The sequence below is a fragment of the Rhipicephalus microplus genome, chromosome 2, assembly GCF_043290135.1.
Source record: "Rhipicephalus microplus isolate Deutch F79 chromosome 2, USDA_Rmic, whole genome shotgun sequence".
Lineage (NCBI taxonomy): Eukaryota > Metazoa > Arthropoda > Arachnida > Ixodida > Ixodidae > Rhipicephalus > Rhipicephalus microplus.
In genome coordinates, this window is record NC_134701.1 from 91,807,505 (window position 1) to 91,819,344 (window position 11,840).

The window sequence follows — 11,840 nt, forward strand, 5'->3', positions numbered from 1 at the left end:
GTTAAGCTCCACATATCAATCATCAAGCACCATATCATAACGCTGCGAACACTTAGCCTTATTGGAAGGGGGAGTCGGAAATTGATATTCTTTTCAAGCGAGAAAGGTTACTTGAGCTAATGGAAATGACGTGCGCGAGGGAGCACGTGCTGGCACTGCACTACTAAGTTTAAGTCTAATTCACACGCATTTAGGTAATGACGTAATTACAGTCAGTATGGCTGGGCTCCTCGACAGTTATGGGGAATAGTCACCATACACTTCGCATTTACTGGAACGGTACCAGTTATACCTTGGGGTTGGTTGTCAATGCTTGCGCTGGTGTTTTGCATTGGCATCCCGTGTCCATGAATTATCATTAATAAGGATAGTATTATTATTTCTTCAGTGACAAACCAAAAAATGACAAATGCCTATTCACATGCTACGTCGTAGGTTGTCCAATTTCAATGGTGCTTTCTATTCACACAATGTTTATCTTTTATCTTTCCTCCAAAAAATAGCAAATGAAATAGCACACTGTTCCATGAAATTTCTTCATTAGTGGCACGCAAAATACAGCATCTGTTTTAATAACCGAACAATTTTAATAGCTGACTACGTTCAACATTACTGATCTATAACAGGTGCAGCGGCAGAGGTCTAGTATGTACAACAATTTTAACTACTTGTGGTTATTTGAAATTCAGGAACAGCATTTTGAATGAGCGTATGTAATCATATTTTGGGTATTCCCTTCCAGAAGCACAATGTGATAATGAAGACGCCGTGACCATCCGGTGTTCTTTAACGTGCACTGACAATCGCACAGCACACGGGCCATTTGGCCACCACCGAATTTTGACCACCGCGAATCGAAACCGTGACCTGCATGTGAACAGCCGAGCATCGTAACCACTACGCTACCGGGACGGACTGAATGAGTAACTGGGCGTTTGCTGTAGTGGTGGATGCCACTGCTACAAGTAGGATTTGGTCAGCGCAATCGTCGTGCGCTCTGTCTAGACGACAGAATTAATGTAAGGCTGTGCAAAATAATTAATACATCTGCATTACTCGCTCGTTTGCTTAGGATTGGCCGAGATCACGAAGACGCACAGGTAACGTTGCAATTATCCAGGTACCTCAAATTCAGGTGGCTCTCCTTGACCTGGATGGATGGATGGATGGATGCTATGAGCGTCCCCTTTATAACGGGGTGGTGACAAGTATGCCACCAGGCTCGACAAAAAAAAAAAAAAAACCTTTTTTCTTTTTTTTATGTTGGCCTAATGCCTCTACTTCGATAAATTCTATCTTAATGGAAAAAAGGTAAATTTTCAGCTTAAGTTCTCTGCCATTTACGGCACACTGTCCATATTTTATTTTTCCAATATTTATTTTTGTCCTTTCTCTCTAATTTTCTGCCACCAATACTCTAACCGTCTCTTACTTATTTCAATCGCGGGTGTGTTCAGCTTTCCATTGGTGTCCCTAAAACCCAAGGCTTCCTGTAGGCTCGTGCCCAAACGTACACCTGGGTGGATATCTCCACATTCAATCAGAACATGCTCCGCCGTTTCCTTATCTTTCCCGCAGCATGTGCATTGTTCTTCTTCTTTACTGAATCTTGCTTTATAACTACGCGTTCTAAGGCAACCCGATCTCGCTTCAAACAGTAAAGCGCTTCCCCTTGAATTATCGTAAAATGCCTCCCTCCTTATTTGATTTTTGCCCTTTCGGTAGTAACTCAAAGCCGGTTTTTTCTCCATAGCTGCCATCCAGTAAATCCTCTCCGCCTCCCTGACTTTTCCCTTAACGCTCTTTGTTGACATATGGCTCACAATACCAGCCGTATATTTACTAGTGAGTCTTCTAGTTCTTTTTCTCCACTGTGTGTCCACGCTCTTCCTATACAAATAACGGAACACCTTCTCTGCCCATCTACTCTCCTTCATATTTCTTAGCCTTTCTTCGAACCTTATTTTGCTCAGCGCTTCCCTCGCCTCAAAACCTGCCCACCCCATATCGCCCTTTACAGCCTCGTTTGTCGTCTTCCCGTGAGCACCCAACGCGAGGCGTCCCACAGTCCTTTGATTTACATCCATTCCCGATTGCACCTCTGCCCTCATGCACACCACTGAGTTCCCAAAAGTAAGCCCTGGAACCATTACACCCTTCCACAGACCTCGAAGCACCTCATACCTATTGTATCCCCACAACGCTCTGTGCTTCATTATTGCCGCATTCCTCTTTCCTTTTGCTGCCGAGGCTTTTTCCTGTACCTCCATGTATCTATCACTCTCATTTACCCATACTCCAAGGTACTTGTATTCACTTACCATCGGTATTTCTTGGCCTTGTATGGACACCGTCTGATCACAGGGATCATTGAATACCATCAAACCACACTTCGTTACACTGAATCCTAGTCCAAGAGCTTCACCTTCCCTTCCGCATATATTCGCCAGCTGCTGTATATCATCTCGACTGTCCGCAAATAAGATGATATCGTCCGCATAAAATAAACCTGGAAGCTTCTGCTCAATCATCATGCCGCCCTGTTTGTGTGACAGATTAAAACCAATGTTGCTACCTTCTAGCGCTTTTTCCATACTCACCATGTACAGCATGAATAACAGTGGGGACAAAGGACATCCCTGTCTCAGACCCCTGCTAACCTCAACGTTCTCTTTGCTACGCATTCCTTCCCACTCTATGCAAACTGTATTTTCTCGGTATATCTCCCTCAAAAGCTGTATACAGTCGTCGCCCATGCCCATTCCTTTCAATATATCCCACAAAATTTCCTGATTAACGTTGTCGTATGCCCCAGTGATGTCTAGAAAAGCCACGTACAAGGGCCTATTCTCTATTTTAGATATTTCTATACACTGAGTGAGAACAAACAGGTTATCGTCTAACCGCCTGTCGACTCGAAATCCGTTCTGAAGTTCTCCCAAAATATCGTTATGTTCGGCCCATGTTTCTATTTTCATTTTTACTGCTTGCATCGCCAACCTGTATAGTACCGATGTAATGGTTAGTGGTCTATAGGAGCGAATCTTGTCCTTTTCTCCCTTGCCTTTATAGATTAAGTTCATTCTACTTTGTCGCCAACTGTCCGGTATTTGTCCGTCCTTTAAGCTTTTTTCTACTGCTTTTAACAATGCTTCTTTAGTGTTATGTCCTAGTTCGTTAATGAGGCTAACGGGAATCCCATCTAAACCCGCGGCAGTGCGCTTTGGAATTTTTCCTTCGGCCTTTTTCCAGTTGAAATTATCTAGTACTAGCTCTTCCTCTGTTGCTTTCTCCGCCACACTTTTACTCACCGGGGAGATCCCCTGGACGCTCTTTTGAAACGAATCGGCTGTTACCTTTTGGATGTAACCTAGCGCTTCGTACCCTTCCAATTGATTCTTCCTGTGGTACAGCGTTGCAGTGCTGTAGTAGGTTCACGTACAGGACTTTTGCGCGCCCTCTTTTCAGCGATTAAATACAAGCCACAATGCTGAGGAACATCCTCATCGCTGCCCTGCTCTTGGCGGCTGTCTTCTGCATAGCCTCGGCTCAGTTTGGATACGGCCGTGGTTTCGGGTATGGCCGTGGTTTCGGGTATGGCCGTGGTTTCGGATATGGCCGAGGCTTCGGCGTTGGACACGGTTTCGGCTACGGTCGTGGATTCTATGGAGGGTACGGCCGTGGCTTCTACGGCGGCTATGGACGTGGTTTCGGCTACGGCAGAGGATTCTACGGCTGAGCGAGACAATTCTTCTCCACAGTAAGCTCACATTTGAACGTTGTCAATTAAGTGATGACTACGGACGCTTCTATGAAGTACTTTTCACACATTACTCACGCAATGACCACGTGCAAAGGAATCTTCGAAGGATTTCATCTAGATAATGACACATTTTAATTTACTGCGCGTGGTCCTCACAAACTTTCTTTTAGGTAGTATTGTAAATACCTTTTTGATTATTGATTTGTTTGTTTTGATGAACGGCGTTTGGTGAAAGAGCTACCTGATAATTTTTTCCGCGTGTTTTGCGCATAGCGGTCTTCCTATTCGACAATGCACACGAGCTTTAGTTGGCAAGGGCGCATAGTACCACCTTTTGTTCGTATATTCTGTGACACACACACACACACACACACACACACACACACACACACACACACACACACACACACACACACACACACACACACACACACACACACACACACACACACACACACACACACTCACACACACACACACACACACACACACACACACACACACACACACACGCGCGCGCGCGCACGTACACACTAGAAATGTTCCAAGCATGCGTGTACCGCGACGTAGATTGAGGTAGTCTACGTTTTTTGGCAACCTACTGAAAACAAACACGAGCTCCTCCAATGCCAGGACGAACCAGCGGCCTTCGGTGCAATCTTCCAGAAACAGTAGATTACCACACTAAATGCAATAAGCATCAGGTTTGGCCGCCTTTTGGCTCAGCTGTAATTCGCGCGTCATTGTCTATGAATGACGGCACTTTGGCTCACTTAAAAACAATCGTCGCGGAATTTCAATTGGACGGAGAAGATACGTTTTGTTTTTGAGTTCGAACTTTATCTGAAAAGCGCAGGTCATTCAAGTGCCCATTGATAATCCATGAAAACTTTTGCGTTTTGTCTGATATTCATGTTTCTTTTTTTGTTGCAGACGGATATCACTTCATCCATGTCCATGAGTATCCATTTACAACCTAACGTTTCTGGATTTTGTAATAAAAAGTCATTGCACCTTTGAATACGTTGTGCGTAGTGTCCTGTACCTCTCTAACTTAGAAAAAGAACAGACGTTCTTCTTGAAGTAGAGCTCCGTTTCACGGCTAATAGAAAAGAAAATGTTCAAACTTCAAAAGATGTAATTAGGAAGCTACATATACATTTATGAGGTTACAACAAAAAGATAACTGTTTGGAAGACCAAAGCCTCTCCCCAAAGGACCAAACGCGACTGACTTCTTTGCTAAATAATTTATATTTCTTAAGCTTCAGTAAACATCTCTTTCGTGTCGCTTGCCTTTGGCGATGCAAAGTTAACACAAGATAGGAAGTTGAGGGACGGAGATTGTGTTAACACCCATGTGCAGAACAACGATAAAGAGATCCCCCCTTTTTTAGCATCTAAGAGTGGTGATGATAGATTGTATTCACTGGGCAATGCGAATCTTTGTAAGCAATGACGCATGCTATGAAAGCAGACCATAAAGAAAATTTACTAGGGCACAAAGACTTGATTTCTTTTTGTCATGCCATAGACAGGGTTTCACACAATATTATGACGATAAAACTATGTAACTGGAGCCGATATAAAACGTACCCTTTAGCGAAGAGCCTACGTGGATTCTGTAACTCTTATGTCAATACCTGCAGTTCTATAACTTGCATGGTAAAATGAGTGAGATTTTGCGTAATAGTATTATTCTTGCCATTTAATTGTTCTAATCTCAAATATGTTAACCCCCTATCCACTGCTAGGCTCCAGCAAATAACTTTAAGAGGTATCAGTACTCTGTGCCTCTGTGGCACATACGCAGAGAGTGGCGTGATCTGATACTGAGGAAATAAGCAACAATAATCTGCACACACACACATTGTAACGAACTGTGGAATGTAGAGTGAGTCAAATGAGCTGCTGCACTATGATACGTGCCGACACGCTATGTTACGTGATGTGCAGGTTTATGTAGGCATGCTGCATTATGCTGAACAGAAGAGCTGCTTATTGGCACTGCACGGTTGGTAAGTTTGCGGGGTTTACATAAGGTCCTTTGCTGGTAGTCGTGTCATGAGAACGTAGAAGCTTTCTTTTATGCCGTCAAATGGATCTGAGAAGAAAACAAAGAGAGCGTTGCCTTTGAAAGTAAGTCCCACGTGGCCATTATGAGACGTATTATGTCTATATACTATGTAACGTTTCCTATAATTATTTTCTTGTGAAAAGTGCGACGGGGAATTGACGAAATTTGTGGTAATTCACCCGCAAAGATGGAGTTTAAAAGTAGCAGTACGTAAGTCATGCCTACTGAAGCTGGTCAACTGATTATACGTACACTCTCAAGCAACTGTGGTCACTGATAGCAGGCGATAAATACTTCAGCGCCGAACAGGAGTAACACGTAATGCAGCAGAATTTACCTATGTACAGATGAACACTGTGTAGCAGTTATGAAGTGTGTACACGGTGTTTTGTATTTGATATGACAACAAAGTGTAGCTGTCAAGAATTAAAACACGTATTCCGGTGTCCAACACCAAAAAAAGAACGCTGGCCTCACAATGGATCTGACAAAGCCACCAAACTTCAATGTATCTAACTGATGCAGTTGAGTTTTCTTATTGCTGCTATTTTCGATAGTAAAACAATTTTTCGAAAAACTTCCCAGAAACGTCCTTGTGGCTAAATATAACGAAGTCATTTAATGTTAAGCAGAAAAATTTTCGTCATTTCTATGTACTGTGTGCCTTATTATTTACTCGTGTTATTTATGTGAGGAGTTTTAATGCCTCAGTAGTGGAACATTTGGAGATTAATCGGTGAGTAAGAGCGCGATAGAAACAATGGCGCAGAAAGAAACACACAAGACTAAGCGCTGAACTGGCAGCAAATGCGTTTATTTGTGCCAGCACAAATGAGTACTCTTCCTCGCGTGATATGAATGGGAGGGGTATTGAAAAGGTGCATGACCCCTATATACATCGCACCTACTTAATAGTGCACATAGCTAATCTGCATGTCTGTTATTTTATAGAGGGTGCACTGGCAAATGCTGACCCTACATCACTCATTTGGAAGGCTTCATAGATTTCTCGAGTTCGGGAATTTCGATATCTGCGAACGGTGCGCGACTGCTGGAAACAGGGGCTACATCTGTTCCTAACGCAAAAATTTGCCAAATTTATTCCTTTCTGCGTTCCAAGAGTGCTGGCGTGTTCTTGAAGGCGGTTATTAACACACCGGTTTGTCTGACGGGTGTACAAGCCTCCATACGACATCGGAATCTCGTATACCACTCCTGTTTTTCAGGGAAACAAAGGATATAGATGGCTTTTTTGTGTCCTCGTTTTTTCGACGCTGTTCCGCCCCCATGAAGCCATACCAAGAACCTCGAACCCATACCGATTTTAAAGATCATCTGAATAGAATGTGCAACGTGCGTTGAGAGTAGAACCGAAAGAAGGCTTTTTAGTTACAGGCGGAATTGAGATCTCAGGATCCCGCACGCAAAGCGGAACTTAGTAATAGCAAGATCACAAAAAAGCCTCTCATATTTTTTAGAAATACCATAACATCAATTGAGAAAGCACAATCACACAGAGAGATGCATGATCACGCAAAATTGCTGCTACGTGGATCTTAGAAAAAAGAAAGATTGATAATGTTAATAACGTGTGTGACTCAATTTAGATCACGGTAATATGAAGCAGTGAAGTATTAGATCACAGTGGTTCAATAATTTTGTTCTCTACTGCTAACGCGTAGGTCGTGGGATGAAATCGTGGTCACATTTCGATTCAGGCGAAATCTTGGAGCACCATATATATATGTAGACGCAGTTTAAAAACCTCAAGGGGTATAAATTTTTCAAGCCACCCTTTACGGCACGCTCCTAATAATATCGTGATTTGGGGTCTTAGAAGTGGAAGTATTATTACTAATTACTAATCAGGGCTTAAGTCTTGCTAATATGAAGAAAAATGGGATAATGCTAGCTACAAATAGGGGTGTAGACAAAAACGTTTTCAACGGAGCGTTGAAGATTCAAGCCTCCTCTACAGTTTGGACCTTACGAAAAAAAAAAAAACTGAAAAACAAATTGAGTGGAGGGGGTGGGGGGGGGAGGTGCTGAGTTTAAATCCTGAAAACACCGTCTGGCAACTCTTTTAATATATATGTGTTAATTATTTTTATGCATTGAGGTGAAATCAACACTAAACATTGAACGCACCAAGCCGTGCATATTCATGCGTATGCGCAAAAGAACGGTACACTTCACTGTTCTTTAGTTAAAGATACAGAGCATCATAAACAACTGCCCAATATGATGGCATGGTAAGCCATCAGTGAAAACCTTTTTAAATAACACGTTGCAAGAGTTTCAGCGCAACATAGGATTTCCTAGACCCACTCACACACTTAGACTCGCATCCGCTCAAGAAACACACCACGCACCCCATGTGAATGCGTATGTGAATGTGTGAGTTTGTCAAAGGATTCCTAAGGTGCGCTAAATTACACCATGATGAGTTACTAACCAAAACAACAACAAGTTTTATGGAGCTACACCTTATAAGAGAACCAGCCACGATAATGAAATTCGGCAGTGGCATCATATATGTTCACATGCACGAATATGAAAATAAGTTTCAACGTATAGCTGTTTGAATGCTTGAGCCACCATAGAAATTGCTCAAAAATATATACTCAATGAAATGGTTGGGGGGATGGCCACCGTGGTACCTCGGTTGGTAGGGCATTGAACGCGTCATTCGAAGGTCGCAGGTTTGGTTCCTGCCCACGGCAAGTTACCTTTTCACCCAAATTTCTTTCTTAACATTTACATTAAATTTAGTCTAATAACTTCCCCTATACATTCCTTGGCATTATTGTCTATTATATTTTATTAATATTGTGTCAAACACGAAAAAAAAAACGAGCCCTTATGCATACACTTCTTTCCCTTATTCATTAATGACGGTCTCGTACTGGCAGATTGGTACCTTTACGTTGTATACGAGGGACTATTGGTTAGCTGCCCACTCGTAATAAGTTCACGTGCTACGTGACGCCAAACAGGCTCATAAAGAGTGTACCACCATGGCCTTCGAGATTGCGGGCGCGCGGCATGGTTCTCTCCAGCCGTCGCAATCACCGTGCTCCTCAGCAAAACCTGCGAGTGTCGCCTCACGCGTCCGGCTACCGCTAGAGGGCACGTTTATTGTGGGTTCCTCTTGAGGCCGAGACGACGGCAGAAAGCAGAACGCGCGTGATATCACCGTGCGTATGTTTTTTTCTTTTTCTCTCGTGCGAGCGAAAATCACCGACAAATCTTCTGGCTGCACTGAAGAAAGTATATTTTTCTGTTACTGTTTTCATTTTGGTGCAATTGGCGAATAAAAACATGACAACTGCTGAATTTTTCTTGTATAGATCATTGCAAGGAGGTATTATTTAGTCTTGACAGAATCATTCTAGCGTTTCCCCTCTCTGGAGACGCAGATATGAGTGAAAACTGGGCTAATTATTGTCGTTGAATTACATTGCCCTCCTATCGTTAGCAACAGCATTACTATTTTATAGCGCACCGATATTTATCAGGTGGTCAACCGAACTCCACTGATGATCTAGATAAGTAAGTGCCGTGATCGTGTGACTTATTATTGTGATAAGTATTTTTGCTGGAATATTGTGAAAAGCTACAATTAGCCAATCATCATTTACTCCCCATGTCTTTTACAGCGAAAGTGCTTGAGTTACCATTGTTCCCTTTTTTCGTCATCTGTCTTTTGATTATGTTTTGGTAGCACAATGGCAATAGCAGAATCGTGTTCATTTACAGTATTCTGGACTGCATCCAAATAAAAGGGTCACACATGTGGCCGAACGGCGTCTTTCAGAAAACCAAGTACTCGTCGAGGTAGACTACTGAACAATAAAAAGTCTGAATTGTCTGTGCTATGTAACGCGGAGTGTTTCATACCAGATACACAAAACTCGGGACGCGTGCGGGTTCTTCGCCAACAAGCAAAACATCTCGACGTTCGTTCTTACATTCCCCAACATATCCACTGAACACCGTAGAACTCACAGTGCGAATGGGCGACCATAAGTGACCGAAGCGCACCTGTAACGAGCCCGTGGTCGTTGCTGAGCCAGTGACGTTCAGTCTAGCCCTTCTCCCTGTCTCCTGCTTCTGCGGCGCGACGGGAGGTAGTTGAAACGAGAAACTGGGGAAGCCTCGCGGGCGAGCGCGAAGCGTTGTACGCCTTGAGAGCGCGGCTTTCACGCCAGACTTGACGGCGTCGGAACATAGCGAAGGGAAAAAAAACGGTTACTGATGCTGAGCGCCGAGTTTGGTCGGCTCAGCGATCGTTCCTCTCTAGCGGGTGTTATTAAAGACGATAGTCATTCTTGATGATCTTCGACAGGAAAATTTTGGTCTGTCTGTCTGTCTGTCTGTCTGTACATTTGTCTGTTTGTCCGTCCTAACGATACCTAAAACGGAACCAAACAGCCAACCCCATCCGCAGCGCCCACCAATATTGCTCAAGGTTTAGCGTTCATAGTTGTGCAGTTGTCAATTAAAAAGCAAATATTGCGCATATCTGAGGCGCCATAACAACATGTCTATGTTTTGTATGTCGTCTGCCTTTATACTAGAAGAGGCACACACAAGTAACTCTAAGGACTGTAGCGTTTGACGCGCTGCGCTGGCAGTGCAACGCGATGCTCAGGAAGGTGTTTCCAACGCTTTGCTACGACGGCACGATGGTGGCACCTGCCCGTCGCTTTGCATTCTACAGCTTATCACTTCCGTGACTGGCGCACATCTTTCTCCGTGGTCGCGCATGCCAGAAGATAACTGCCAGATGGCGCTCGTGTATAACGTGCCCAGATGCGTTTGTTCGCCTCCGTTACACGCTCGAGACACTCTAACTCAGCGCCTTCAGAATACCATTTACCGATTTTCTTGCGCAGAACATCAAGTAAACGCTTTGTTCACTCTCTCCAGACGCAAGACTATCGTGTTTCGACGACATTTCCAGTGTAACACGTAGATTCGGGCCAATTTTTTTCTTCGTAACGCACTCATGGTGCGGCGTTCGCGTGGTTACCTTGTGAGCATGCGTCACCGGCATATTGCATAGTGAGAAAATTTTGGAGTGGAAGTTAAAATGAATGTTTGATTCAAAAGTAGTGATTTAAAATTAAGTTGCCGACTGGTCACGGTATATACAATTAATGGTATTTCAATGCTGTAGTTTTTTTCCTGTTAGAGGAAGTGACGTTAGGTCTTCTTTCTTCCATTTAACTTCAGAAATACGTGATACGGATGTGTGCCATTCTGTACTTTATATAGGAAAAAAAATTTAGGCACGGGACGCCAGAATGCGCAGTGGTGGTGTCAACGGCACTGCCGACGCCGGATTTGCAAGCAGGTGCGATTATAAAACGCTCCACATTTAACAAAAACAGACAGCCCAATCCACAAGTGAAATCAGAATGCCGTATTCTGTGCTCACGTGTAACACGAAAATAAATTGGTCAATTTGTTGTTCCCTTTGCGGAACTACTCCTGATTTAGATTGGACACTGTTTAGGAAATATTACAGGCGTGCTGATGTAATCACAGCTGCGACGCGTAGCGCGACCTGGTTTAATTGCTTTCAGGAACGAAGCTTGTTATAGCATCACTTGGTCAGTCGTCCTTCTATCCAGCGTAGCCAGCATATCCACGGAGTGAATGATAAGATGAGTGGGGCGAAGCGTCCGTCCATCCGATGCGTGCTGTAGTGTGATAGGAGTCGGCGGACGCATGGACGAAAGAATGCACGGACCGACGGACGTATGAATCAACGGACGCTTAATACCATTCATCATGCGTGCCGTGCATATGCTGTGACTTTGTTTATTTATCCCTCGCGCACCGGACAGTGTTTTGCTTGTCTTTACAAGTCCCACTGAACGAGCGCATCTGGAGGGAAGACCAGTTGTGGTGAGCACGGCTGGACAGCTGGCATGCCAGCCTAAGAAGCGCAGAACGCATCTAAAAAGCAATAAAATCCCGTCGTGGTGCCGCT